This window comes from Panulirus ornatus, chromosome 30 (assembly GCF_036320965.1).
Source record: "Panulirus ornatus isolate Po-2019 chromosome 30, ASM3632096v1, whole genome shotgun sequence".
In the NCBI taxonomy this organism is placed as follows: domain Eukaryota; kingdom Metazoa; phylum Arthropoda; class Malacostraca; order Decapoda; family Palinuridae; genus Panulirus; species Panulirus ornatus.
In genome coordinates, this window is record NC_092253.1 from 5,476,604 (window position 1) to 5,504,287 (window position 27,684).

At 40.5% G+C, this 27,684-nt stretch overlaps 1 long non-coding RNA gene across 4 annotated transcripts; it reads right to left on the minus strand.

Moving 5' to 3' along the window:
- Positions 1–2,278: 2,278 nt before the first annotated feature.
- Positions 2,279–27,684, minus strand: LOC139758353 (uncharacterized). 4 transcript variants are annotated; one of them, XR_011714804.1, is made up of 4 exons: positions 27,666–27,684; positions 4,081–4,226; positions 3,463–3,555; positions 2,279–3,373 (listed from the first exon to the last, which is right to left on the minus strand). It is a non-coding gene; the product is annotated as an uncharacterized lncRNA (long non-coding RNA). The 4 variants fall into 4 exon arrangements; XR_011714803.1 differs by lacking the exon at positions 27,666–27,684 and adding an exon at positions 5,054–5,172; XR_011714806.1 differs by lacking the exon at positions 27,666–27,684 and adding an exon at positions 4,946–4,964.

The window sequence follows — 27,684 nt, forward strand, 5'->3', positions numbered from 1 at the left end:
AGCCTCAGTGCTGAAGCAAGCAAGTGTTCACTGGTGAGAACATATGAACACACTTTCATCAACAGGATATTTCATCATCTGTAAAACTACCAAAAGGTCACTTATGATAAGCACAGCTTACATCCACCAACAACCGAGTTGTCCAACAAGAGGAAACAGAAGTCTTCCCATCAAAGCGTAACTAATTAAGGTATGCTGTTAGGTTGAGTTTATTCTTCCCAGTCGTACACTAACTTTTCTTCGTATTGATAATTGAAATCGTTGGTCTACGAAGAACTTATCGCTTCACAAGCGATGGTTTTTTATACAGATGTTCCAAAGGTCATTCATATAGATATGTTTTTAAACTATCATTCATTTCCAATTACAACACCAGTAATTCTCCTGGAAATCTCTTAAGGTATAAGCACCAAACCTTTTTCCTCCATTTTCGATATGATCATCTCACACACATCCTCTCTCTCTCTCTCTCTCTCTCTGCAATCACCATTATGCTCATCACGACCCGACTCGAAACTCATGTGATCCGACACAGTGTCGTAACTCGCCTTATAGTCGGGTCATAAAGACTAACATCCTCGGGGTTTGACCAGAGGCATAAGCAGCCTTAGGAGGCAATGCCTCACGAACCCGAGTCCCGTACTTAACGCCTGGGGGTCCCTCCTCCTCCATCACGATCTCCACGGTAGACAGTCCTGCGATTGTCCCTCGGGTGTCGTTGCTCTGTCTCTCTCACTAGGTAATGAAGCTCCGAACCATCACTTAGAAGCTTTTACACTGTTGAGCATGGTAATATCGCGCTCGTGTGTGTGTGTGTTCTATATATTTGTATGTGTGTGTGTGTCAAGTATTTGGCGACGGGATCTTTCTACAAGGTAGGGCTTAACGAGCCGTGTTCACCGCAGGAGAATGTATGTAGAGCGACGAAGAACGAGTCGTGTCTCTCGCGTGTTCTTAAGTGTTGTGTGAGGAGAGAGTGGATATCTGTGGACTGAATATGCCAGCAGAGGACGTGTGGGTGAGGAGGGAAGGAAGAACCCGGAATACCTTGAACCAAAAAAGAGACGTTTGGCAGCCATAAGTGTTGGATCGTAGAGCTACCTTAAGCAACACCTTCCGATACCCAGGCTAGTAGAACCGATAATACACCTTGGTCGATGGCTCCCTGCCACCTGCTATCTACCAGAGAGATTACTAGTGAGGGGTGATATACACCTAAAGGGGTAAAGGATTTTCTAATGTAATAATACCAAAGACAAAAAAAGGCTACGCTGGCGAGATGATTAAAACGAGTGGTTGGATTGGAAGGATTAACGGAGTAAAGGAGTGTTTGGGAGCGTTATATGAGGAACAGACCACCCTCACACAAGAACCTGGTCGAGCAGAGGGAAGCTACAGTCTGATACAAAGATGACTCACTCGTCAAACATAAGATTCAGCAAAATGATGAAAAGATCAATCGTGCTTTTATTTGTTGTATTATATAGAGGATTTAGAAATATTGCTGAAACATGACAAAATGAAAATAATCAGAGAAACCCGATATTGGAAAACCCCCAGGAAGGGAAAATTTCCTGGAAGGAGGAAAATTTCTATCATTAAAGGGGAAGGGGTTAAGCCTCTAATGAAGATGATGTTAGGGTTTCCAGCAATAATGGGAAGGGAGATGCCCAGCTAGGATTACGAAGGTGTATTGACGCTGACAGTATGGAAGATCCTTAATTAACCAGTCTCATGAGTGCTGGGGAGAGAAGTAAATTTCCTTCATCTTCCACTAAGTTACTAAATGGGACACTTTCTAAACTTTTCGTAGTGGCCATGAAATCAAATATAATGAGACAGTAGTTAAAACCACCTCCCATGCATACATCAGTGACAGTCACAAAAATATCTAGAAAGGCTCACGCGAGGCAAACTATGGTTAAATACAACACCTACGTCAACTTCAGCTACTTAAAGTCTTTAGGAAAGCTAAAAAGTACAAATCTTTATACAGAAGCTCATTTTGGATAACGCAACATCTTGAATATAACCAGTAACAACTACTTATATTACGATATAAAAATACATTCTTTTTCTTCCAGTAACGTGTCAAATTTTCTTAATTGACGATAAGCAAGAGGTGGCTCAGATGTCTAAAGCTATTGTAAGTTTAGAACTTCTAGGTTCAATGTTTAGCAAGTATTCAGTTGGGTAAACTAATATTTTGTAACAGTTGTCAGATTTTAGTCACCATAGGTTTGGAATAGATGGTGCGGGAGGGAAAAAAAAAAATCACTGGCAAATTTGAATTTTTTGATAATGTTTAACACAGTGTATCCAAAGAACATTGACATAAAAGAGTAGGTTATATTAAAAAAATACTAAACTGATATATTTCAGTCTTACAAGCTTGTCCATTCAGGATCAGTATTGTAACAATTTCACTAGAGAGTAGATCTATTGAGCTGTTTTTTTGAGGAATTAAATGTCGCATTTTGATTACATTCAATAAAAATGTTTACAAATATGTTACAGCCGCTTTCCTCACTGCTAACTACCATGTTTTGCGTTTTTTTAACGCCAATATTTTTCCCGTCAATACAGCTTAACTTTGCACAACATTGTAGTATATTAACTTATTTGATGCAGCATTTTGTCATGCATTTTCATCTAAACTAATAAAAGCCATTCATAGTACATGTATTTATTTCGAAAATTTCAAATTTTTGTGATTCAAACTAGCTATCCAACTTAGTTTCTCTTAAAGGGCGATACAGTATTCAAATGCAAGCAAGGTTTTGTAAGCATTGTCATGTTATGCAGTAGAAGTGCACCAAACAATTCTGAATTGGTTAACGCCCTTATAGACAAATGTCAACTAGATACTTTCCAAGCATCGTTCATGGGTAAATCTACAATAACTACAATGGATATCAAATGCAAAGTATCAAATATCTTCATTTATTAATCAGTGCAACGAGACACCATCTAAGGCATGTCTACATACCATTTATCTACAGAGAAAATTTTATGTAAAATACAAAATACCTTTCAGTATCTTACCATGATTTCATCATACTTGCTATCACCCAGTCTTCATGCCAGCTAATGTGACAAAACCATGGCGACAACCATGACGCCCCTCCATTCATACGAACCACTATCTCGTGACTTCTACACAAGAAATTTCAAAAGGCAGTCAAAGAAACTACAAAATTCATAAATTAGACCGGATCATTAATGTAATTTCATTAGGCAAAAAAAAAAATTCACCTTCCATTTTGTTCAACGTGGATATGCTCGTTACCAGTTCTTGGTGCAGTGCAAGAAGAGTTTCTAACGTCCATAGATTCCCCTTCATCGTAAAGCTCTTGCATAAGAGGACAGGTTTCTGTAAACATCATAAAAGGGTGAGCGAAATGATTTACGATAGTGAAGATTCTGCTCTAAAACTATGTTTAAGACTGAAAACAAACCTACCAATGTGAGGTTGATCCTCTCTTGACCGGACCAAGTTTCTCAGTGAAGTTGGTTATGAACATCCTACACTTGCCTTGTGTTACACAGGGTTTCCTAAAAAAAAAAGAGAATAGCCAAATAAGATGTTTTAAAGACTGTTTAAACTGTTGCAACAAAGGTTCACAGGTAAGAAGGCATAGCAACAGTTTATTCGATCTGTGAACCGCACTTTAAACTTCTTGAAGTCACAACATGGAAGTCTGCACATGCCAACCAGAAGGCTACACTAAAAGTTTAATTTTCATACGTAAACATGGTTAAAGTTACGCCACCTTAATTTTTTTTTCCCTAAAAAAGCTTTAAAAAGGACATACAAGGTAATTCAAGGGAAAAGTCTATATGGCCGAACTAATTCCTACATAGCCAATTTTTAATGTATTTTCAAATCATCCATTTTTTGAAAAGTTTCCCCCACTCGTGTAAGAAGGTGGTACAACTAAAGAGATACACCTATAAAACACTAGTTTTTATTGTAAAAAAAAAAAAAGATACTTGAACTTATAATGGACTACAGCGAAATCCTTTCGCAGCCATAAACATCCACATTCTACATTATATACTATGGTACATGCACCTCACCCTGGTGATGCGAAGGTTAGCAGCCACTTCTGTATCTGGTGTACTTAACTGCTGCTGACGAATTACAATTACCACAGACCGTGCTAACTACCTTTGTGGGTCGAGTGGTTCCCCTCACGTCCAGCCGGCGAAGTCGGTGCCAAGACCTAAGAAAAAAATGGTTTACCTTCAGTTTTACTACGGGGGACAAGCACATGCCCTATGTCTGTCAATCCTAGATTGCCGATACACAAACTATGGGAAGCATCAAAGTATTAGATTAATTTCAGTATACTGCCTTTGGGAGTCATACATCACAGTATGCCACTCCCAAGATCGGAGATAAATAGCTTTGATCAATTTAATCATTGCCAGTAATTTGTGGCACAACTTTTTCGACATCCTAAAAAAAAATTTTTACATGTGGAGCTATATGTAAAAAACCTTGTGGTGAAACCAAGTTGCAAAGTGAATTTCCTAGATAATTATGAATGCGATCCTATGACCATAAAATTTTTCTATGTTGCTGAATCTTAAAAACCAATATTTAATACTGAATAGTGTATACTCAGCTCAAATGATTTGATTGAAATCAAGACAAACATCTCACGAAATTTTGACGCTTCTAAACTAAGCAAAAACTACAACCTTAAGACTCGTGAATTGAAAAATAAAATCCAATACGAGAAAAACTATCAAGTTTAGTTTGCTGAATGAGCAACACTAAAGGAATTAAATTGTTTGCAGCACAGAACACCTTGGCTTATAAGAGACGGCCTAATCTGAAGTCTTGTGATTAAATTCTAACAAAACGGAAATTTTCGCATGAAATCCCGGCAATTAAGCGTAGGTCCACAAATACATTATCAAATCACGCATTCTTGACCTTAAAAACTTCATACGTTTATGAAATCCTTCAGCCATTAACCTTTCACCACAATTTACAAAAAAATACCTATCAAGAAATAGAGCTAGAAACTTTCATATTACTCACCATTGTCACCTGTGCTCTGTGAGATCCAGAAGCCAACTGACCGCGAGGACCAAAGTTCGGCGGAACCCTCATTTTCGAAACACCAATCATGAACCTTCGAACTGAGCATTCAAATCAAATGACTCCTTCCCAGAGGCAAATGTATTCAGACCCTATAGCAGGACGAGCTTCTGAAACGCCCGATTCACCTGTTCGAACCCCGCCGTCTCTGACATTACCACATGCATGAATAATCTATCCTGCCGAGCCAATATCTGTCTATTCAGCATACGGATCTAGTCCAGCGAAAAAAAATACTTAGAAAAGAGTATAAGAAGCAGTCAAATGGCACTAGAATATGAGACTGTACTGTTTCGCGTGTTGAGGATGATCCGAATCAGCGAGACGAGATCGAACATGTGGTGAACGAACCCTGTCTCTAAACGGAGAGTTTAAAGCGTGTATAATGAACACTTATCGTTTCTCATTCGCTCGTTCACGATTTAAACAAAGATACAGTCCAAAGACAAAGGTACCAAAATGATTTTACTATTAAGTATATAAAGAAGAAAAATGATAAAAAAAAACGATGCTGCATATTTAGTAAACGGTGATTTAAGGATCTGAAGATGGTTCGTTTGACCAAACTGCTTCATCATTGGTCATAGCAACGTTAGCGATGATTGTTTGAGTGTCTTTCAACTAGGTAAATTGATTACATTGTTGTTTGGGCTTAAGGTCCATCCACTACTAGGGTCATTAAGACCATGGACGTCAAGAAACATATACTAAGTCAAAGATCTTTGACACCTTTTTCACGCGTTGGGGATAATTCTCAAACCACCTTGACTACGCATGTAGTTTATACTTCAACCAATAAACGTCCAGTAATAAGTCGTACTTATGTCCCTCAACCAATCAAAAAGCCTCGCTTACATGCAGACCCCCACTTTAAAGGGGTGTTCTAACATTTACTCAGATAACACTAAAATGAGCAAAACTTTTTGACGTTAAAAGATTAGAAATAAGAAGAAAAAAAAGAGGAAATCCTCGACAAACGTGGGTCTGGCAGAGTTGGGGGTTGGGTTTCGCGCCTGAAGCTGCCTTCTTTAATTCCTTAATCTTGGCTAATGGACCAGGATTGGAAACTTCCATTTGAAAGGATTGACTAATTTAGACTAACTGAAAGTGCGTATTGTAAAGGTAATGGAAGCCAGTTTTAACTACCCTTTGTTTTCTATCTTAGAACTTGTGTGTGTGAGGGTTTTAGTCGCATTGAAATGTATTGCATGATCAATGGATACGGTGTCCCGAAATAAACCACTGTGATGAAATAGGTAGCATTCTTTCTCTCTCCTCTTTGAGTGGATGTTGTTAATACACGTGTTTACTTACCAATATCTTTGTGGAATAGTTTATAGTATATAGCTAAGAACACCATCTTGAATCACTGTCAGATAATCACTGGTTATCCATATCGACAAACACGAACCACAGAAACCCCAATGCAAATATGTACGGTCCTGCAAGCAACAGTGATCTCTCTTGTATTAAACAGTGTAAACTTTATGAATAAAACTACCGAGCCAAACTGAGTTTACGCCTTGAACCACTAACCTACGGTTGAAAATAGTTTTACTTTTCAGCTTTCTTAGATATGGTTGGGAAATACATCCTGCTGGAAGACAAGACTAAACTACAAGTGTAACCCATCTATCTGATTTGCATTTATCATATTTGCATATGTATATATTTACATGTATAGATAACGAACCTGATTCATTTTATGCTTCAAGCCAATAAGATCCTTTCCACGGAAGAGGTATATCAGAGAGTGAATCTAATGAAAGATATAACACCAATGACATTAAAGATTACGTCAGAGATCGCAAGCCAAAAAAATCTGACATATGAATGTAGAATTTATCTCATTTTTCTGTCATATCTGTCTTTACGACATCCTGCTGTCAAGCTTGCGATTCACTACGAGGAGCGTCCATACTTATGGGTGTCGAACCCAAGATATCGTCATGCATTTGGAAACTAATATCCTGCAGAACTGGGAAGGAAGAGACAAAAAATCTGTGACAATAATCTATAGAATTCCGTCTGTTTCTCGAGGAAGGAGACAAACCTGTGATACATGTGTTCTCTCCCCCTACTGAAGCAGGCTTCGAGGGGTAGTTCAAAAGTTTCGATCACTTTAAGAGGGGAAGGTAATCAAGAAAATTCGAGAATGATCTTATTGTTCCAGAGGCGAAGGATTCTGATCCGATTAGGGTAAAAGGGTACTGGTGTTCCAGGTCCTAATGTTTTAAGCTTCTGTGGGGGTTCCCTGTCGTTAACTGGCTGCCTTCGCTTTTCCAGGATTCGGGGGGAAAATAGTTTCTGCTTTACGTTATCCCTGAGGTAGTATACATTTCGCTGCTCATCCTATGATGGTATTGGAATATTTTATGCAATATTCCTATTGATTGTAATAACTAATCTAACATCAACTCATCTTTCATAGCATCTTGTTTGAATCATAGTGTCTTGATCTCCTCCTTCGCCGCTATAAAGCCTTCATTTTCCATAAGGACTGAAAATGGTATTACAAAGAGAAATATCTTGAGACCTTTTGTTTTCTCCAGCGCTTGTCTCCGGGTTTATTGTTCTTGAACTAAACGGATCTGAATGCTTTTACGAGTTTCTGAAAGTCGTGAAGTTATGCTAATGTTGGGAAGGCCTTCAACGCACGAATGCCCTGCTCCACACAGTGAGTCATTCTATTCTAAAGGGAAGAATCATGTTTTGACTCCCCACCAAACGAGTTATCTCCCCAGGTCTTTTTCTCGCTTGCTGTTTGGGTTTTGTCTGTCCGCGATAAACAGCTCTGTGACGAGAGATAATGTTATTCTGTTTTCATACTCTTGTTCTACAGACGTCAAACTGGTGAAGATTTGTAAAGAAAAAAAATAAAAGGTGTCAAAAAGATGTTGAGGACTACCAGCCACTTAATTCTGATATGGATGTTTCTTTGGACATCTGATAATCATAATGTGAGGTTGTTTAGTTCGGTGGGTAGTTAGGTTATCAGCTGCTAGTGTCGTTAAAGGTGCCTTGTTGAGCTACTGCATTCACCAACCGACGGATCTTTGATACCTTCTTTACAGATAATTCTATCAACCACACCTACTCTTCACTATGCCTGTGGCACCATTCGTAGACTAAAATATCGACCGAATTTTTATAGATATTCACTGAGGATATCATATTACACATAATCCTATAACCTTTTCAAAGCTAAAAGTGTTCTTTTTCTTTTAACATTAGCATGTCATTGTTTTGGAATGATATTCCAGAAATAAACATGTTTGTACCGCCCATATTTTGTAGCTCTACAACTGCCATCATTTCGAATGTAGATTTTGAGTGACCTATTCTTCCTAAAGCTACAAGGCATTAATAAAAATAATCACCTTAGATGAAAATAACTTAATCACAAAAGATGTCTCAAAACATCGCTATCCTTAGCATAACTTTAGCAGACGACGTTTAGATAAAGATGTAAAAAATAAAAGCTAGCTAGAATGATTATAAGATTTCTCTTTCTCTTCTGCAAACACATCAGAACTTTCTCTGGATTACCTGTACTGGCTGGGTTGCATCCCTCTGGAGTGCTCAGTGTTCTCAAGAGAGTTTTAGAGACGTGAGGTTTGTTTCCACTCGCGGAATACTTTTTCTCCCCCAAGCTTGTTAAAGTTGTCGTGGTGTTGCTTATAAAGTTGTAAGTCTTCCTTTGTGTGGCGTCTCTCGGTGGCCGACTGGCGATTAGGGCAAAGTGCCTCCCCTGAAGGCGTGACGTATGTGTGCTTGAGAAAGGAAAAGTTATCCAAATCTCTTTGTCTCTTTACTCCTCTCTTCTTTTTTTCTCCTTTTTTTTGCTGGTTTCTCTCTCTCTCTCTCTCTCTCTCTCTCTCTCTCTCTCTCTCTCTCTCTCTCTCTCTCTCTCTCAAAGCGACCTGCGAACCACTTGCGTCGGAGTGGCGTTCTTTTGGCGTGAGGTGGCGTTATGTTGCGTGCGTGCCATGGCGTTCTCTGAAGGGGTGGAGTGAGTGTGGGGAGTGGCATCCTTTTGGCGGAGAATAAAACGTTCATTGATCTGATGTGAATCGTTCATCAACAGTGCCTCATCTTCACCTCTGGTTCCTCGAGAAAGTGTCCTATGACTTGAAGTGTCGTGTCTCCCTGGGTGGCTTTGAGACGCACATCACTCCCAAGATTGTGGTGGTGGTATACGTCCTCACTCTTCCCTATACACAAGGGTGTATCCTCTCTAACCCTAAGCCATGCCTTTCTCAATGAAGTCTATTCCCGATCCATTTTTGTCACTGGGTTATAATTGGATTTACATCACTCCATGCGGAATGGATTCAACTAATGAAACTTACTTAATTAGGATAAACAAATATTTAAACACCCTCAGCGTATATGTACGTACATGTAGCTCAGGTCTACAGAAGACCATTAGTTCGTGAAGGTTTCCCACGCCCTCGCTTGTCCATTCTGTGTTAGCTGAGGCCGACAGTAAACAAGAGTTGATTGGGGTATGATTAGTTCCCGTAGCGGTGGGAGGAGTCAGGGAGGTAAGGCCATGCATTAGCCATTCAATGACTAGGGGAGGAATGAGCTTATTGGAGGTAGAGAATATAATTACCTGACGTGCTGCTGATGTTTTGATGCGTCTACGATTTCGGCATCAGTTCAGATTGAATGATGAGTAGGTTTCGGTTGAATCATGGCAAAATGATGAGGTTGGGGGTTTCGTTGTGGAGAGAGAGAGAGAGAGAGAGAGAGAGAGAGAGAGAGAGAGAGAGAGAGAGAGAGAGAGAGAGAGAATCATCATGTAATACCTACGCTGAGATTTTACCGGAATGACAAAGCTCTCACGTACCTAACACCCCATGCACAAATAGTACTGACGAGCACTTACGTCGTGCGAGTACTTACTGACGAGCACTTACGTGTGAGTACTTACGTACGAGTACTTACGTGCGAGTACTTACATGCGAGTACTTACGTGCGAGTACTTACGACGTGACCTTGCTAGAAAGTAGGAGGATCACTTATCGTCCATAGTCGGAAACTCTTGATTTACGACAAACGAGTTCTATGTCGTGCAGGGTTTTGTGTGTGAGATGGAGAGCTTGTATATGTGGAATGAAAGCCAGCAGCCAACTTGTGTGTGTGTGTGTGTGTGTGTGTGACAGAAAGCATTAAATTTAGTGCATCATGAGCATACAACGGCGTCCGACATTTTAGCTCGGACTGTCTGCCATTTCTCACCACGGGAGACGAACTGACGCCGGGTCAACTGACCCTGACCTACTTCCTCCTGAAATCCTCTCTCTCTCTCTCTCTCTCTCTCTCTCTCTCTCTCTCTCTCTCTCTCTCTCTCTCTCTCTCTTTCTTGGCATTCTCGTGATCTATACGAAGCTATGATGAAGGAGAGACTCTCCGCCAGTGTGCTGTTGGTGAAGAGTTCTTCAACGTGGTCTTTTGACGCTATCTTTGAAGGAATAGTTTTCGTTCCTGATCTTCGTGATGTTCAAATTATAGGATTCTCCGTGTCAGTGTTGGTGCTCAAGATCGTTCTTTTGTTAAAGGAGTTTTCAGAGCGCCTTGTTGGTGCTTGGAGTGATCCTTTTCCTTTCAAGGATTTTAGGACTCTTGTTAAGGCTCTGTAGGATGGCTTCATTGACCTGTTGGTGTTTTCGTTGAAGGATTTTGCTCTGAGGAAAGCCTTTTTACCGAAGGTATTTCGAGCCTTTGTTGTCATGTGTTCTTGACTTTACGTCTTTCCTCGTATATCATGATCCTCCTGAAAGGGTCTCTTGTTCATTTCCTTGTGTCTTTGTGTTCTCGTTGCTGTTCTTGTCCTTCTGTCCTTCTAACAGCACTCTTGTTCTCCAAACGGCACTCCTAGCAATGTTCTCCTCCCAGGCAATTCTCCTGTCCTTCAGTGTTCTCATTTTCATTCACTGTGTTGGCAAACTCGTCCTTTCTCTCCATCCTCAGTGTCCTTCTTCACTGCTGAAATAACTAACCACTTCGAGCGACACGGACCAATCAAGACAGAGAATTTATATGCAAAGTCTAAAGTCCTGAGGTATCAGTCAATCAACGCTGGGATTGCATACGAGAGATAACAGCGTGCGATATGGCCATTATCTAAGACCTCAACAGATCAGCTTTAAGGTTACGTACGAGCTGTAAGCGTCCACCCCCTAAGATATTAGACTATAAATGCCAGGCTTACAAACGAACGCCACCACACGAATATATCGACTACGAAACATTACGCACTTCGCCGGTTCTCTATGGCGGCTCCCAAGAACTCGATGAATCATTCTTTGTCCAGTCGAAGTTCACTTTTGTCTTCATGAATTCACACCATTTACCCAGACTGGAATACTCGGAGGTATTTGTATAAGTCTGCTTACACGTTGCTGGACGACATCTCATCCTATATGGACGAGTCAGGAGGAGAAATAAACCCCAGGAGGGTCCCTAGTCTCGATTATGTCTAGACTTTCGTCTAATTCTTAAAGGAAAAAAAAATAAGATGGAACCCGAAAGAAAAAAGGTAAATTTAGTAAGCCAGAGGAGTTGGGTTATTGTGTTTATGGCTCAGCTTCTTGTCAGCAACACTATCGTTAGGGCTCTGTGGTGCTGCTGAGTGTCTGGCTCGAGATGCCTTGAGGGACATTGTGTGTGTGTGTGTGTGTGTGTGTGTGTGTGTGTATGTGTGTGTGTGTGTGTGTGTGTATGTGTGTGTGTGTGTGTGTGTGTGTTTATTCGCACGTGATTCCCATTGCTGTATATGTCTTTGTATATTAGTTCCATGGATACATTTGTTTGTCCCACGTTTATGTATGTATCTATGTATGTAAGTCCCACGGCTATGTGGATCTACGTTCGTGAATTCTTAGGCTGTGTGTATCTCTATGTGTGTGTGTGTGTCCTACATCTGTGTGCAGCCTCGTACGTGAATCCCAAGTCTCTATGAGTCCACGGACGTGAGTCCAATGGATAGGTGCATCTTCGTACGTGAGTCTCATGGCTGTATGTGTTGTCGTCCGTAAATCCCGAGGTTGTGTGTGCTTTCGTATGTGGATCCCATGGTTCAGAGTGTGGCCGTGGTACTTGAACCGTGTGCGTCACTGTGTGATTACCATGGTTCTCACTTGCTTTTCCATATTTCGTGTCTGTTTCATCTTTTCGCGTAATTCCTCTTCCTTTCTATAGTTGACCCCTTACGAACGCGTGCGTGTTGGTGCACATGACCCCCTGGCTGTTCGCGCGTTCGTGCTTTGAGGATCCGCGGACTCTCTCTCTCTCTCTCTCTCTCTCTCTCTCTCTCTCTCTCTCTCTCTCTCTCTCTCTCTCTCTCTCTCTCTCGGCTGCAAGCAAAGTCCCCCGACACCGCGTGAATGACCCTCTTTTGAGTCCAAAACTTTCATAAAGCAGAATCAACAAGGATGAGGCGCATCAAGTAGCGCTAATGACCACTTTATAAAGTTGCTGAAGTGTGGCAACATGTGTAATTATGCAGCGTCAGCAGAGCCTTGGCCTCCACCCAGCACCTCTGATGACTTACCGCTGGTGCCTGCCAGCCAAGCCAGCGCCAAGCCACGGTGATTACTACATGCAAATTAACATATCAACATGAAGTCTCTTCAGAGGTGTACCGCTTGAGACCAGCCTCAGAGAAGGGTTGGGGGTAAAGGCAACAGTTCCATGGTGAGGAGTAAGTACATGTTGGGCTATGATCCCTTCGGTTACCAAATGGATCACCAAGTGCAGAGCTCAAGGTGAATCCGATAGTCTTTGGAAATTCATGTTCGTTCTCAAATTGCTCGAAGAAGGAGGATGAGGAGTATCATGACTTGCTCACAGTGAAACTCCTGCGTTGTGTCTTTGAATCTATGGTCCTCCTGCATCGTGTATTCTAACATAGTCAACAGTTTTCTTCGACGTAATCACTCCCGATTCTTGACTTAAGCGGGTTATTGGAAACTAACAAAGCTCTTTGATGTTCACATCAACAATCTTTACAGACTCAGTGTGAAGAAGATCGCCCCTCGGAATCAAACTCAAATCGGAGCGTAAAACAAACATCATCGGGACTTGACTAAACTTTAAGCTCACAAGACTCAGTTCTCATTCTTGATTTTTATAAAAGAAAAAAGAAAAAACTGCAATTACTTTCAGATTTAGTGAGATGTCTCCCCCTCCTTTCCCGTTGTTCGTAAATTACGTAATATTTCCACACCGTTTTTCCTTGGTGACGTTCTTGGATATATATATATATATATATATATATATATATATATATATATATATATATATATATATATATATATATATATATATATACGTAAAATGACATATACACGTGCATATTCATATCAGCATATATACATATACATACATGTACATACACATACACAAACATATACATATCAGCATATATACATATATACATGCATATACATACACAAACATATACATATATACACATAAACATATTCATGCTTGCCTTCAATCCATTTCCGGCGCCATCCCGCCCTACGAGACACAGCATAGTAGTAGGTCGCACAGATGAGCATGATCCAGTGTATGCTGATAACCAGGAGAGGAAAAATGAAACACGATAAGTCCAAGTGCACTTTCGTGTAATCCCATCGTCAGGGGAGATACAAGAATAAGATGATCTCATTCCTGTATCGCCCATGACGAAGCGATAACACGGAAGTGCACTCGGGGCTTACCGTGTTTCATTTGTTTTTCCTGGTGGTTATCAGCATCTCTCTCTCTCTCTCTCTCTCTCTCTCTCTCTCTCTCTCTCTCTCTCTCTCTCTCTCTCTCCCTCTATATATATATATATATATATATATATATATATATATATATATATGTGTGTGTGTGTGTGTGTGTGTGTAAGCTACATAGAGTGTGTTGTTCTTCAACCATCAATCCTACAATGAAAAAACAAAAATAAATTGTCCAGCCTTGTGTTGGAGTCTTCCCCCAGGTTTAAGACATCACCCACGCTCAGTCCTGGAGAGTCGTCCGCCTCACAGCCAAATCTATTGAACACTAAACAATTTTTATCAGCAAACACGTGTCACAAATACGGCGATAAGTTACGCCCAAATTGTTTTTCCTTTTTTCCTCCCGCTGTGTGGGTGCAGGTCCCCGACTGAGCTTACACCCCCCACCCACCTCCCACACACACACACACACACACACACACACACACACACACACACCCTTGCGCTGGGATCTTCCTTATTTGTATTGCTTTTCCGTAAATACCAGATCAGTGTCGTATTTTCGTACTTTCAGGAATTGAATGTCTTCCGCTGGTTAGAATTTGTTTCCCGAAATATTGCACGGGATAAGAACGGAGGTTACGTATCTGTGTGTGTGTGTGTGAGTGAGTGAGTGAGAGAGAGAGAGAGAGAGAGAGAGAGAGTGTCTGTAAGTATGTGTATATGTGTGAGCGTGTTTACAAGAATACGAATGTGCATCTACATGTATATATCGGTACATATATATTTGTTCTTCCCTGTGATGATATTGTCTGTGTTTCTGTACGTGGTTAGGTGTTCTGTCGTATACATAACCTTGTTCCTCCTTAGATAGTCAGTCCCCAAAAACTTTACAGAGATGGAGCGAAAAGTTTCTACCACACGAATCGCGAAATCATGGCAGCGGGCGAGTTAACTCCAAGCAAACGTATCCCGCCAGACCACAGAATTCCAAGTTATCTCTGAAGACACAGACAGATATGGCATTGGAAACTTCTATACACAAATTATAGTGCAAGACATTGGGGTTAAAGACCGGTTAAAGAACAAAGATATGCACACGTTAATATCATCACTGACTGTGATATCTCTATAACGTTCCTTCTGACCTCTAAGGCACCAGACTACATCAAACAGTAAAGTGGAAACAGTTCTTGTAACTCCAACCTTCAGTTTCACAATTCTTTTATGATCTAATCTCGTTTCCCATGTTTTTTAGGTAGGGGCGACGAGGCGGCATCGGTACTACCCCAACTCGGGTTATAAAAATCTCTAAACAGCTGCAGACTCTTTTTCTATTATCTACCGATCACACAGGTGGGAGGATGGGAATTTTTCGACGGAATTTAATGAAGTTTTGGTGGAGTCTCATCATAAAGAGATTAGGCAATTTCGATGGGGATCAGTTCCCTTAGCAAATGCCAGGTTCACGGAAAGACCCTGCAGCAAATTTCTCCCCAGATGAAGTATGTTTGACTTAGAATTTTTTTTACGGGGTGTTAGGCTAGACGCTGCGTCATCCTTGTGAACACATTAAACATGATTGCCACTTCCTGCATGGGCAGAGTAGCGTCGAGAACAAACGATTGGACCTTAGAAGAAAATATCTTCTCTTGTCTCCTTGTTCTGTCCCTTCTATTAGAAAGTAACATAGACGAAGAGTATTTCCAAACCCAGTTTCCACCCCTCTTAATTGCATAGTGAATACATAGTAGGTGTTCTTTCTCCCTGCTATATATATATATATATATATATATATATATATATATATATATATATATATATATATATATATATATTGCGCTGAACAAGACCAATAGTGGTAATGTAGTCTGGGAATTTCTGGTCAGCAGACAGACAAGCTGAGCGAATAACGTAACAAGCATCACCTATCAACGAATCCTGGACGGTACGGCCGAAACTCTGTACCTGAACTGTGGCACCATGTCGCTTAGAATGAAACACGTCACAGTTATCAACATAAGACGTATGACCTAAGCTACAAAGTTATGAATAATACCGCACCAGTTTTTGAAAAGCACACACGCACACACTCGTTTACTGATTGATAGAAAGGATGCTAGTAACAATACATTTGGGAATATATATATATATATATATATATATATATATATATATATATATATATATATATATATATATATATATATATATATATATATATATATATATGATTAGAATCAGATGCAATGGATTCCTTTTCTCCCCATAATGGAGGTTGAGTAACAATGATGACCAAAAGGAAATAAAAAAAATAAACTCCAGTTATGGAAAGGATTCCTCATCACCATTCCCTTGGATTTTGTGTGGTCTGTGTACCTCAGCCTTTCTATCCTCAAGCTCTCGTTCCCAGGCCTAAATTTGCATGCAAATGAATTCGCGTTGTCGCTAAAGGTCGTAGGTCGGTAAGTACCGTCGCTAGGGCCACGGACGATTGTATACATTAAGATTCGGAGCTGAATGTCGAGCGATCCCTTTGTTCGCGGGGAAGGATATCCGATCGAATGCTTTTTCCTTTTTCTTTTGTCTTTTTTTTTCTTTTTAAAGCTCCCCCCCTCCCCCACGCCCCACCCCTCCGCGCGAGATAGCGCCAGCTGCAGCTGGTGTATAAGACCGAATATTCTCACCGGGCTTTGTTACAAGCGACATTTGAAGCGCTGGCCGTGATTGGAGGCTGGTTGATGACTGGGGGGGGGGGCTTGGCTTGGTGGCGATTGGCTGTTCACCGTAAACCTAATGAAGGCTGGACATCGATTGGCACTGCGACCGGGATGGGGGGCACAATGAAAAGCAGAACTGTGGGTGAGAATTTCACGAATTCGTGCGTTGTCTCTTCGCTAGTCGTGCTATTTACAGACGAAGCTAAACAGGATTAAGACAGACACGCTTTGAATGAGAGGATGATAAAGAACAATATCCTTATTGGGCTTTGCTAAGAAGTAGACGATAGAAACCATCGAGCCATCCCTTTTTCATCATTGACGTAAAAGAAGGAAAGCGCAATACAAAATACAGAGCCACAGTATTGTCCTGTATTACGAAGCGAGCGAAGGAAAGCCTTTTCCCCACCTCCCACCAAAAATAAATAGAGTGATCACCTCGAGAAATTCCGCCTTCACCGATATTTCCATTATGACTCCTGATTTCGAGAGAGAGACTTAAGGGCTAATGAAGAAAGTTTAATGGGGAGTCGAATCCCGGAAACCCAGCACGAAGGGAGTTGGAATTTACTCCGTGAGCGAATACGTCTTCGTGAGTTAAAGAAAGAAGAGTCAGAGGACCGTAAGCTTCTGAGCGCGTGTGTGAGTGTCCGAAAGATAGGGTGAGAGAGAGAGAGAGAGAGAGAGAGAGAGAGAGAGAGAGAGAGAGAGAGAGAGAGAGATTCGACAAATGTACGTCCACCTGCAATGACCACTTACAGACACTAATACTTCAATTGAATTAGTAATATGCCATAAGGATGAGACATAATTGATGAACCAATAGGTAAACGATGTGAAAATTATGTATCATATTTGTATCTTGGGCAGATATACACACATACGTATATACACATACACATAGAGTAAAATAGATATCTTTTTTTTTGAGTGATTACTTGTCCTCACTGATTGATTATAGTCTTCACGTATCTCCTGAATAGAGGCTTTGGTTAGTGCAAGTGCGTCGGCCGGTATATATAGACTTGAGATAGTCTCTAATTAATCCCCACTTGACAGCATTAATCATCGCGATGAACAGAGAAAATAAAATTGCTGATGCTTTCCCGACTAAGTCTGGAGCGAACGGGCTCACTTTTATTTTTTATGGAACTGTCTCATTCACTCAAGTCTCCGTCACTCCCTGCATAAAACAGTGGAAACCTCGTACCCCTCTGCTTCATTCGAAGCTGCTAATGACTCCTTTTGTCTAACATGGCGATACGGCCGATCCCTGAAGCATTTCATTAGAAGTTTCACATATTTCGTGACCCCCGAGGAAGTAGGGGTGTCTATAACATCCGGATAGATCATTGTCCCTACGAAAACGCCCATATTTGGACGTTCCTCAGCGTTGATACGAGGAGAGAGACGCATGCGCACAAGAAGATATTTTTTGAGCTATGGTAGACTTTTCGTATTTTCCACAAACCTCAAGGATGATAACTATTTGATCTTTGGTAAATACCTTGATCTTCAAAGCCAGGCGTTAGTGCGCTAGCTAATATGTGCGTGAATTTATACATCGATTGATACTATAAACGGGCCTCTTCTTCAATATTGATAGCGTTGCTGACCATGAGGCAACATGAGCCTTGCCTGAAGTCGTGCCCGCGTGGGTTCGAACCCTGGACATTTCAGTCGGGAGTAAGCGGAAGAAACCATCGGTGGATAGAAAGGGTCAAGGTCACGACTGAGGTAAAGACTGATAAAGATCGAATCTAATTACAAAAGAGGGGAGGAGGAGATAAGACCTTTAGACAAAGTTCAAACTAGTCTGATGCATAGTTGATGAAATTTCAACTTAAAAGTAAAGTCACGATGATGAGACTCGGGTGGGAAAAGAATGCCTTGGTATAAATATCATCTAGGAGGATATAAAGTTTCCCAGAGAGGGATTTGGGTATCAACACTATATCATCATACTTGTCGTCAGAGCTCCAAAGCAAAGAGAAGGGCAAGGCGAAAAACTGTGTGTAAACAGACAGCAGAATCGCATATAGGGACATGTATAAGGACATGTTCTGTAACCTTACCACATCATGCTTTAGCAATATCTGTACACCTCCAGTCTACTGCTTACAAAGGGACGTTTTCTTCACTTCTATTTTCTTATCGTTAATGGCAAACCACCTCGCTTGGACAAGGGGGGGTCTGTGGGGTCTATGCACCAAAGCATCTCTATGTAACTCATCACTTGGACGTATATGAAAATAGAGCAATAAAAAGGCAAAACCCCCTCTCACACCCTGACCTCCGACCGACTCTGGACCCCCATGGAAACAAACATCACTCACTCATGACGATGGTACATGAACATCCTGGCTGAAATACGAGTCACAGAAGCAAGAGGCTCCCTGGATCATTCTGCCCTGTACCTTCGACACGACTACGAACCGGGGCGCGGAGAAGCGCCAACAGCATCCCTGCTCTACCGCAGGAGATCAATCCTGATATGATTAATTTTGAGGCTTGACGCTGTGGTCCGCAGCCCTCCCATCCCTCCGGGTTAATTATAGTCTGGTCCATCCTGCCTGAAGGGGGTACTGTACCTTCCCCACGGGCAATAATGACCCGTACGAGCGGTGGCAAGGGCCCATAGTCCCATACAACCAGTGGCAACCACGGGAAGGACGATATATCATGTAGCGAAGCTTCACCACGATAAATAAGGGCCATGTACGTTGTGTGGGAGCGCTCGCGTAGTCTTGAGAATTATCTCGGACGCTTAAAGAAGCTATTTAAGTTTGTGGTTTTCCCTCTCAATTGGTTGGTGGTTGTAACTTAACGTTGATGGACGTAATGGGCCCTCGGAAGTCGATAGGCCTAAAGGCCCAAATAACCAACCTCCCAAACAAAAAAAAATGAGGTAAATAGAAACATACTCATTGCCTCCCTTTCTCGCAATGAGGCTCGTAAAATGAGACTTCGGTTTATATAAGAAAAATTCACAAATGAGGTTTTGATGCAATTATGTGCATTGTTGGTAGTGTAATGCTTAGTAAGAAAAGAACCATGGTAGATGACTGAGAACATTCAATCAAAGTAGATTATATGTAGAAGAGATGTATGAGATTACGAGGGTAGAACGAAAAGAACCATACCAGAAAAATGTAGAAAATTGAAGCAATCGAGAAAGAGAAACATGGACAACCGTATTTAAGAACTTAGTGGACACTAATCCACAAGTACACGAAACAGAAACTACAGTAACTCACGAAACAGAGAACGTAGACACTCTCAAAGCACTAGAGAAAGAGACATCAGATAAAAACCGGTATGTCCTCACTAGAAACCAACCAAGAGACTAGAACCCACACACAATAAAACTGAAAGCTAGTGAAGGTGGTATAGACAAGCTACACAACAGGAACAAACAGTATTTTCCTGTATTTCAGCGACCTGAAGTATGGAACACCGTTCTGCACTCCTAGATTGGACGCCTTTGATCAATAACATTCCTCGAATCTGGACAGCTTGTAGTTACAGCGCGCCGAACGATGGTTGAACCGTTCGCTGTGATTAAAGCAGCGCAGTCCAACAAGCAGTTTAATGGTCCATTTGGTAGGGTAATGGTTGTTATAGAGCGAGTTAAGCGCCTCGGTGTAAACAGGCATGCGAGTAATGGATTGTGAGGTGTTTGTAAGACACTGGGTAGTATGAACGGAGAGTAAAGGATTGCATTGCGTACCAGGGTTTGCTGAAGCTTTGGGATTTGGTGATCATCATAGTACTAGCTAGCGAAGGGGGGAGGAGAATGTATTTTGGCCCTGGTTTGTGGGATTTTAGGGGGAGGGAGGCTGGCGCGTCGGGGTTGATTGTGATGTAGCGATTTTGAAATTCGTTGTAGCGTCGGGGGTAGAGGGATGACTTGGGATTGCTGAGTGTCGTGTTCAGGGTCGAGATGTCACTTTATGTGGTATTCAATCCTAAGAACTTTTAAGATCAAAGATAAAAAGTAGCGTTCAATGTGTTTGTGAGGAATTTGCTGGCTAGAATGTGATCAGTTGAGATATATCTACACACACACACACACACACACACACACACACCTCTAAAGAAGACTGTTTCTAACTCTACTGGGGGAGAATGAAGACGAATTAGCCGTAAATCTGAATTAGAAACAACGAGAGGATACATGTGTCATATAAGGAAACACACTCTCCAGATATGGATAAAAATCATTGATCTAAATAGTCACATAATATATATATATATATATATATATATATATATATATATATATATATATATATATATGTATATATATATATATATATATATATATATATATACATCAAAAGAAAATGAAAACACAATAGTCCCACTCTCTCGTCTATATTGCAAGACATTCCCGAGTGTGCTAATATCAAAAAAAAAAAAACAAAAGGAAGTACATAAAAACAGGTAGGATCCCTCTTCGCCAATAAGGCCAGGAAATAACCAGTCCCAACTAATCCCCACTAAGGAATGAGCATCAAAAGAAATACACTGTATAAGAAGCTGTACGTGACAGCTGATTTACTCTTTTTTCACTTTCTTTTGGTTTTAGAAAAATCATAGGTATTAGAAAAAGAATCTAAAATTGTATACAATCCTTCTTTTTTTTCAAAGAATGAACTTAGAAAATCAAATGACTACACGAATACGCACTGGTCGCTAAGGTGATTCAAGATTCAAAACTTTGCAACCTCTGTCTAGAGACGATTCTATTGACCAAGTTGAAATAAAATGGCATGGATTCAGAGCTGTAAATCCAGCAACGTGTGCACACAGACTCCAGAAGACAGATGATCCTTCTTGGAATATTTTAACCTGGAGGTTACAAATGGAAGACTGATGACCCTCCCCTACCTCGCTTGTTAAAGGTCAGATATACAGATACTGACCCATGAACCCCTGAAGGAAGATCTGATACTAAGAGAATCTTTTTGAAACACAAACGATGCTCTTTTATATATATATGTATATATATAAATGAACTGAATGTGTCACGTAAATCGACTGGATCATCAATGTTATTATTTTTATCATTATTATTATCAGTAGTAGTAGTAATAGTAGGAGTAATAGTAGTGATAGTAGTAGTAGTAGTAGTGGTAGTAGTGATAGTATCATTATTATTATAATCATTTAAAGAACCTGATTCATTTACTTAAATGACCTAGTGGTCTGTTACCGTTTGAATTCCTTTTTATTGTTATCATTGTCTTTATTATGATTATCATTATTATAATTATCATTATGAATATTAATATTATCATCATTATCATCACTATACAACCCCAGGATCCCTTTGATGTGGCTCCTGCAGCTTTAAGTCTTCACTCCAAGCAGAAGCAGGAAAATGATGAACTTCATAGTTTAACATGAACTCTGTAGATAAAGCTAGAAAAAAATTATCATTCAGGGTAGAAGAGGTTTTTTTTTACCCACTGCAGTGAAGTGCAACCGTAATGAATGCGAAATGGAAATGAACATAGATCATTTGCGTCAATTTCGATCTTTTCATCTTGAGAGAAATTGTATCATATACAATGATGTATAACAGAAAAAGTATTAGGATCAGCTTTCATCATGAATCATAACTATCATTTTTTTTTTTTAGTTAAGATTTTCCTAAAAGATATATATCCCTCTTTCCACTCTCTCTCTCTCTCTCTCTCTCTCTCTCTCTCTCTCTCTCTCTCTCCCCCTCCCCCACACCAACCAGCACAAGGGAAACTTCCAAAATTTGCAGACTTCCTCCAACTACTGCAAGGGGGGGGGGATATTTATTTTTTTGCTCGGTGGGAGGGAAAGAATCCCTCGCCTCTTGCCATTTCCCCGCGAATCGAGTGTCCATTAAACTTTTCTTCGTTAGGGAAGTTCCTCTTAATGATTAAAAAAGAAGAATTGAGAGTGATGTTAGAGGCAGCATTTCTTGATGTAATCAATCATAATTCCGCTCCCATCATGCCGAGCCAAAAGCGAGATCAAGAGTCCATCATAAATCCTCTCGTTTTCAAGTGAATCAGCAAATCCTGGAGATGTGTAATCCGCTAGGATTGCTTGGTATAGCCAATGGCGATTTCTCCTGTTATTATTCATTCGTTTGAAAGCGGATTTTAGAGATTTTATCCATTTTCTTTTTTCCTCGATGTAGATGAACAGCAATATACATGACAGGCCACCATCCTCAATAGCAGAATGAAGTTACTATTGTACAGTATTCTCATGAATGACCAACGAATATCTTGCTTTTATCATAGAGATAATGAAGTTGTTTAAGTAGTCAACGAACAGCTGATCATATTCTCGGTTTCCAGATATCATTGCAACAATGTCCAGAGAGAGAGAGAGAGAGAGAGAGAGAGAGAGAGAGAGAGAGAGATGAGGGAGGGTTCAAATCAGGAGCCTTGTAATCGATTCGATTTGAGAAACAGGATAAGAAAGAAGTCTTGGTACTGGTTGAACGCGACGCACTGAACGGGATATATACTTGGCATCTTAGCTATGGTGTAACCTACGCGCGACCTTTAACAGCTGAACGGATTCATTAGGATGCAAATTCAGGCCTGAGAGCGACGCTGGGGGGATAAACAGGCAGTGGTAAACACAAGCTGGACATCACCTGAGTTAAAGGGGGCGGAGGGCGGAGAATCCCAAGAGTTTAGTCAATGCTGTTCACACTGTATCTCTGGGACCTTTAGCATCGAACGTAATTACCTTTTGGGATTGTATGCCGGTTATATATATATATATATATATATATATATATATATATATATATTTCCTGGTGTCAACAGTACTATGATATGCAAGTCTAATGTAATGCGAGAAACTGTACAAAAACAATGAGTTGATGTACTAGTTCCTTTATCATCCTTGTCCTGCTCTCTCTCTCTCTCACACACACACACACACACTCTCACACATACTCAAGACGTCGTAGCTCGCAGACTTTCTCTTACTGTCGCACGCACTATGCACACGGAGGAGGAGGAGGAGGAGGAGGGGTAGTGTTGGAGGAAAGGAGGGGAGGGAATACCTCGCGCGTCCAAGCAGAATGCGAGAAGCGAACGACCATTAGACTTTCATCCATTAGCGAGGCATTAAAATGCGGTCATGGAAGCGATGGCAGAGGCAGCGGTTCCCGATGTGATCAATCATACATAACTCGCTCTTGTGTTATTTTTTTTTTTGTAGAACAGGAACGAACTAGTTTTACCACAAGTCAGGGAAAAAAAAAAACACACACAAAAAAACAAAAGACTGCAGCGTTACACGCTCTGTTGAAGTCTTTTAAAGAGCTGTTAAGTATATCAAGTTAGTGTTACATATATCTAGTGAGCTCTTTTAACAGCAATTCAGTTTTTTTTTAAGTATTTCAAGTTATTGTTGCATAGCTTTAAGAAAAAAAAAAAAGTTATATATATATTTTTTTTTCACTTTCATTTTCGCTTCGAGCAATTGTGAGGTACAATCGTGCTGCTTCGACGTCATCCTCGTAAACAGCCAACCACAGTTCGGGTGGGGGTTGTGGTGGTGGTTGGGGGGGGGGGGGGGGGGGGGGTAGTAGGATCTGGGTGGGGAGGGAGGGATTTCATTGTGTTCGTCTCCGGGCGGGGGGGGGGATGATGTCCTGCCTTTATTATATTTACGAGGAACACCCAATCACCGCGCCCGGTCTCCCAGCGTCGAACAAAGGGACGTGGGGTCGAAAACATTTGTTCCTAAATGCCACCTGCAGCAGTCATAACGCTCCGTGGGGGGGGGGGGTTGGGGGGCTTAACTGAAGGAGGATCGATCGAATCACAGCTGCAGACGAAGAGATAACTAGAAAGTCCTAACCCACCCACCCATCTCCTCTCCCAGAGTCGTAACGTAAACACTTAACGAGGGTGTTAGTAATGGCTGTTAAAGACAGACGACCATTTCGTGTATTATAGGATTACAGGTGAATTCCACTTACAGCCAGAGCTTTGCAGTACTTGCACAGAGAGAGAGGGTGAGAGGGACACAGGACGAGATATCCACGGAAAGATGGTGGAATAGGCACGTTTTCCTTTGGCAATATTATACTTTACGCTCAATTGCACATCGAAGACAAACTCTCGGTTCAAACTCCTCTTGCATGAATAGAGTCAGCACCTTCTACGTCTTTTTCTCATTGATTCGTATTCAGAGAACATTCATATCGTAAGTTAATATGTTATTTCGACTTCTTGTTTGATCGAAGCTCTTCCGTCCATGAGATAAAAGACAGAGTGATTACCGAGAAATTTGCGACAAGAATGGCCTTCAGATCACATAGGTACTTGAGCATTGCTCCGAAACGTCTCATAAAACACTTTGATTAAAGTGCCAATTTTTTTTTTTCATGAGCAGACCTTCCTTCTACAAAACGTAGTTGGTTAGTCTCGTCTAGCGACAAACAAGAATCTACACAAAGAATGTGTGTATGTCATGCAAAGCAAGTATATCTTATATACTCAGATCTTAATACCACAAGAATGTAATTCAGTCGGATTTCCCCACAACGCCAAAGACAAATTAACTGAGCAAGACTTTGGGAAAAAAAAGAGCAAATTGAATCTTCCTCGCTTTCGACACTGGAAATATAAATCCAATTCTCTTCCTCATTAAAACCGGAGTCTTTGATCAACAACATTTCTGAGCTGTGGACAGTCATTTGCTCCTCCGCTCTCTTAACGATGATTGAGCCTTTCGCTATGATTGAAACGAAGCAGTGGAGTGAGCAAGTGAACAACCCATTCAGATAGGGTAATGGAGGTTATAGTGTGAGATGAGTTCATTTGAATAACCCAGTATAGAAATAACTGGTCATGAAGTTGGGGGTAAAGACACAACATTGTAACGACGAGAGTGAAGGTAATGATGCAGGAATGATCATTTCACACTATCTAGAATGACTGCTACTGTTGGCCTCTGGGATAAAACGAGATACTGACAGTTGATTGGTTGGTTGGCTTAGCTTCAGGTCTAACAACTACCAGGGTCATTAAGGCTGTCAAACTTTTAAGGTGCATGAACAAGCAAAAATATGATGACACTGTTATTTTCAATAAATGTCAAGGAAATAGAATTCATATAACTTAACGTTACGTAATTCGTAGTTACAACCTTGACCTTCTGTTTTCACTGATTAATTTTTCTAAGGTCAGCATCTTGTCACCTGATTGAAAAGGCACGAAATATCTTTATCATACATCTATAAAAAAGCTACGTAGATTCATTACAAATTCACTTCCATACATAGTTCTGTTAATCTTTCACATTTAACTCTCCAAATTTACTTGGATTAGTTTCTCATACGATTAATCTTCTCCTCTGATCATCAGATTGCAATTTGGTAATCACTTTCTTTCCTCTTACAATAAAACCATAGGATTCTCCTCCGTCTCGTAAGAAGGTTTAGCAAAAGAAATACTGAAGGGGGATGAAGCACAACAGCAAAAATAAAACAATATAAACATAGACAGGTAGCTAGATGCACATATAGCCAGAGAGAGAGAGGGAGAGAGAGAATAGGGAGGTCATCATTATCAACTTTAACATGACCCCTTATTGACCTTTAATATTTACCAGCCAACAATATGAGAACTGATTTTTTTTCCGACTGACCAAACTCTGGTGGATCAGCTGAATGATATACGTGCAAGTTCAGCAGTCCAGAAATCCACACAAACAGTGTATTGCCCAGTGACCAAATCAGTAGAGACTTGGACAAAAAAAAAAAAATGTCTTTTTCCTTTCAAAGTGGAAGATTTTTATATAGATATTTCATTTTTTCCTTTTTGCTGTCGTCATTATTCGCGTTTTTTTTTTCCCCCTCTTGTAATCCCTATGTTTACTGTCTTCAAGAAACGTACCGTCGTGCTTAAGGATCGTACCGTCGTGCCTAACCGATGTACCGATGTGGCTAAGGAATTTACCATCGTGTTGAGGGATCGTACCGATATGCTCAAGGACCGGGACACAGTGTTGAGAAATCGTACCGTCAGACTCATGGATCGTACCGTCGTGCTCATGTGACCTACCGTCGTGCTCATGTGATCGTATCATCATGCACAAGAGATACACCATTATGCTCATGGGTTTCAAAATGTATTCTACTCGCAAATAAACTTTGACATACTATTTACGCGAACAAACCAACACGAGACAATACCTCGAATTCCGACAGAGTTGCTCATTTTGAGGGGCCTGGGCCCGGTTCAACATTGCAACAATGGGAGTATTGAGAATAATCAACATAAAAATCCTACGTTAGAAAAAAAAACAAACATAAATTCATTGCAGTAATGATAATGAAATCCCTATAATGCCGTCAGGCAAAACAGAGAGCAAAAGGATATTAATGTAACGTACATACGTCATTATAGAGGACTTCTTTACGTAAACATGTTTTCATTACGGTCGTATCATTCAAATATGCGTAAATAATACAAAAAGTATAAAAAACAAACCTTGCATATGTTCTTTAGTTCTTCAAAATCATATTTAATGGAACGTTTGTAGATTTTAGTTGTTGAAGGGAAAAAAAAAGATAAAAGGTAGACACAGAAATACAGACTGTACAGGAATTCAGAGCGAGGTTCAGCATTTGCACAAATCCTTGTACTGTGTCAACAGTGCTACTGCAGTTTGTTCGATTTTTGCTCGTCTCCTTTCTTGATCTATTTACGTCTTATATATATATATATATATATATATATATATATATATATATATATATATATATATTAGCAAGTACAGTCATCCTTTATAGGACACAGACACTTGAACTGCTTCATAATATCATACAACATGATCAAACCAGTGAGACCAAGAACTGAACACAGTACTTCAATAAAACTTCACCTCAAATGAAACAGTATCAACATCAGTTTCGAGCCTCAGAGTCAAATCTGACGAAGTAATGCGCGATACATCTTACATTAACTGTGTGTCTGGCATACTTAAGTTGACGTCGCGTAGAATCATATTACCGTCGTAATGAAAGCTTCACACAGGACATGAGCAGAGAAAAAAAGATGGAAAATAACTTACATAAGATCCTTTTTGTTTT